The following is a 3,151-nucleotide window of genomic DNA, read 5'->3' on the forward strand; positions in this document are numbered from 1 at the left end:
ACTAAAGCAGTTCTCACAAATTACATATCTGAACTTTTTCAAATGATGTTTGAGACTATAGAACCTAACAATATAAGTAGCTGCCAATATCAGGGTTTAATGCAATGGAGAAATTATATTTCCCAGAGTTAATAAAAATAAATAAAACATTATCTCTAACAAGCCATGCTTTGAAAAAATTTCCATTAGAAATAATGAACAAGAGAGCCTCCCCCCACCCCCAACTTGGAGAAGTGCAGGGCTACTTGTACAGTAAAATGAAACAAATATACTCCCTTTAGAAATAGAGATGAGGCCCCTGGCGTTGCTGCCCCACCGTCTGGCCCCATGGACCCGCGACCTGCGACCCGCGACCCGCTACCGACCAATCTGCCCTGCACTCGCATGCACCATGTCTGGTTCCTCCAGTGTCACCACTATGAAGACAGTGGTTAAACAGCTCCAGCTGGAGGCCAGGTTCAACCATGTGAAGGTTTCCAGGCAGCTGCAGATTGGAAACAATTCTGTCTGCAGAATGTTCAACATGACCTCTTGTTGACTGGAGTATCTTCAAGTACCAATCCCTTCAGACCCCAGAAAGTTTGTTCCTTTTTGTAGTAAAATGAATTTTGAAGGTGTTCTCAACCACTTTTCTTGAACCAGCAAATATTCAAAGAGAGCTAAATCTGAAGACTGTACAAAAAGCTTACCCTATAACATGTGCCATACTCTACAAACTTCTGCTTTTGTCAGTCCTTAACATCTACCTCTCTGAATTTTCATGAATTTCTATTTCAAAAGAATGATTATTTTATATACACTCTGGCAGCAGTACAAATAAAATACTTAAAAAATAAAATAAAAATATAAATAAAAATAGAGATGAAATGAAAGGGGAAGGATGCTTCTTTCTTCTTCAAATTTTAAGCTAATGGTAATTTCCTGTGTTAACTTATTTATGGGCAAATGCCAATGAGAAAAGATAGGTTATCTAAATTCCTGAAAGAGCATTCCAACTTTATCTTGGAAATTAAACTCTTTACTTTTCTTTCTAATTAATCTTGTACACATCAATGATATACAACTTAGCAGTGGTTCTCAACCTTCTGGTCCTTTAAATACAGTTCCTCATGTTGTGACCCAACCATAAAATTATTTTCGTTGCTACTTCATAACTGTAATGTTGCTACTGTTATGAATCACAAATATCTGATATGCAGGATGGTCTTAGGCGACCCCTGTGAAAGGGTCGTTCAACCACCAAAGGGGTCGCGACCCACAGCTTGAGAACCGCTGACTTAAGATGTTATAAATATCTCCTAGGTCACCAAATGTGTTGAAATGCCCATCTCCCAGTTGATCAAGTGCATTAAACTGTGAAGAATATGTTATTACATGGGCAGTAGATGAATGGCTAAAAAATCTGTGGGACATTTACACAATGGAATACTATGCAGCTGCAAAAAATAGGGATCACTTACCCTTTGGGACAGCATGGATGGACCTGGAGACTATTATGCTAAGTGAAATAAGCCAATCTGGGAAAGATAAATATCACACGATCTCCCTTATTTGTGGAATCTAATGAACAAAGTGAATTGACCAACAAAATAAGAACTGAAGCATAGAATAGAATGACATACCTGGATGTGGGGATGCGGGGGAAGAGAAGAGGTAAACCAAAGAACTTATATACATACTTATATGTATAGCCCATGGATTGGGACTTATTACCCAGCGATTCCACTTCTGGGTATATATCTGAAAAGACGCAAAACACTAATTTGAAAGAATATATGTATCCTTATGTGCATCACAGTGTCATTTACAATGACAGCAACCCAAGTGCCCATCAATAAACGAGTGCATAAAAAAGCTGTGGCATATATACAATGGAATATTACTCAGCCATAACAAATCTTACCATTTGTGACAACATGGATAAAACTAGAGGGTATTACGCTAAGTAAAATAAATCAGAGAAAGACAAATACCACATAATATTACTTATATGTGGAATCTAATATAGGATATAGATTAACAAACAAAACAGAGACTCATTGATACGGAGAACACAGTGGGGAGGGCGGATTTGGGCACTGATTGAAAAAGGTGCAGGGATTGAAAAGCACAGGTTGGTAGTTACAAAATAGTCCTGGGGATGTAACGTACAGCAAAGTAAATGTGGGCAATGATATCGTAATAACTCTGTATGGTGCCAGTTGGGTACTGGAAATACCGAGGGAACCACTTTGTAAAGTATATGATATCTACCCACCATGCTGTATACCTAAAACGAATACAAAATAATACTGAACCTGAAACTAATATAAAATAATGCTGAATGTAAATTGTAATTGAAAAAATTTAAAAATTACAAAAGGAAAGCCAAACAGTAAATAAACCTTACCTAATAATAGACAAACATGTAAATTGACCATCCCTCCACTATGCTCACCAGCCAATCAGGAGAGTATGCAAATTAACCCAACAAGGATGGTGGTTAATTTACATACCTAGGCGTGAAGCGGCGGAGGACTGAAGGCTCCAGCCAGAGCGAAGGCCTGGGTCCCGGGTGCCGGAGGAAAACTGGTGCCGGCAGCCAGGGGAAGGGAAGGCCTATTGCATGAATCTCGTCGTGCAATGGGCCTCTAGTATATATATATATATAATTATTTTATGAAAAAATTGCTTTCTCAGAAGTTGCTGATCTATTATAACCTCAGGGTAATCCCATCTGGCTAGATTAGTACTGAAGCTAAAATAATCATGGATTCAGGGGGTATATCATCTAGATGAAAATCCTGGTCCTGATACCTTCCAGTAGTATGATCTTTGAAAGTTACTTAAACTCTGTCCCTCAGTTTGCTTCTCTATAAAATGGGATCAATAATGACACCATCCTCAGAACGTTATTATAACATTCGGTAAGTTAACAAAGTATCTGGTAAAACATTACATAACTATTTTTACTATTTCTCTAAACAGTGGCTTTATAATATTTCAATGTGTTTCTATTTTCATTCAATCCATTCATATTAACTGGAACTCTTTCCTGAAGTAAAATTTCAGGTGAAAAGTCAACATGCAAAGAAAGTTCTTCTCTTGGAGAGGCTAGAATAGGGGCCTTTTTTTGGGAAGCTTCCTCATCTATTGCCATGAAATCCTCTAG

The 3,151-nt window shown here is 37.9% G+C and overlaps 1 pseudogene; it reads left to right on the plus strand.

Moving 5' to 3' along the window:
- The first annotated feature begins 350 nt into the window (after window positions 1-350).
- Window positions 351-620, plus strand: LOC102252738 (annotated as a pseudogene).
- Window positions 621-3,151: the final 2,531 nt, after the last annotated feature.

Source organism: Myotis brandtii, unplaced genomic scaffold (assembly GCF_000412655.1).
Source record: "Myotis brandtii unplaced genomic scaffold, ASM41265v1 scaffold606, whole genome shotgun sequence".
Lineage (NCBI taxonomy): Eukaryota > Metazoa > Chordata > Mammalia > Chiroptera > Vespertilionidae > Myotis > Myotis brandtii.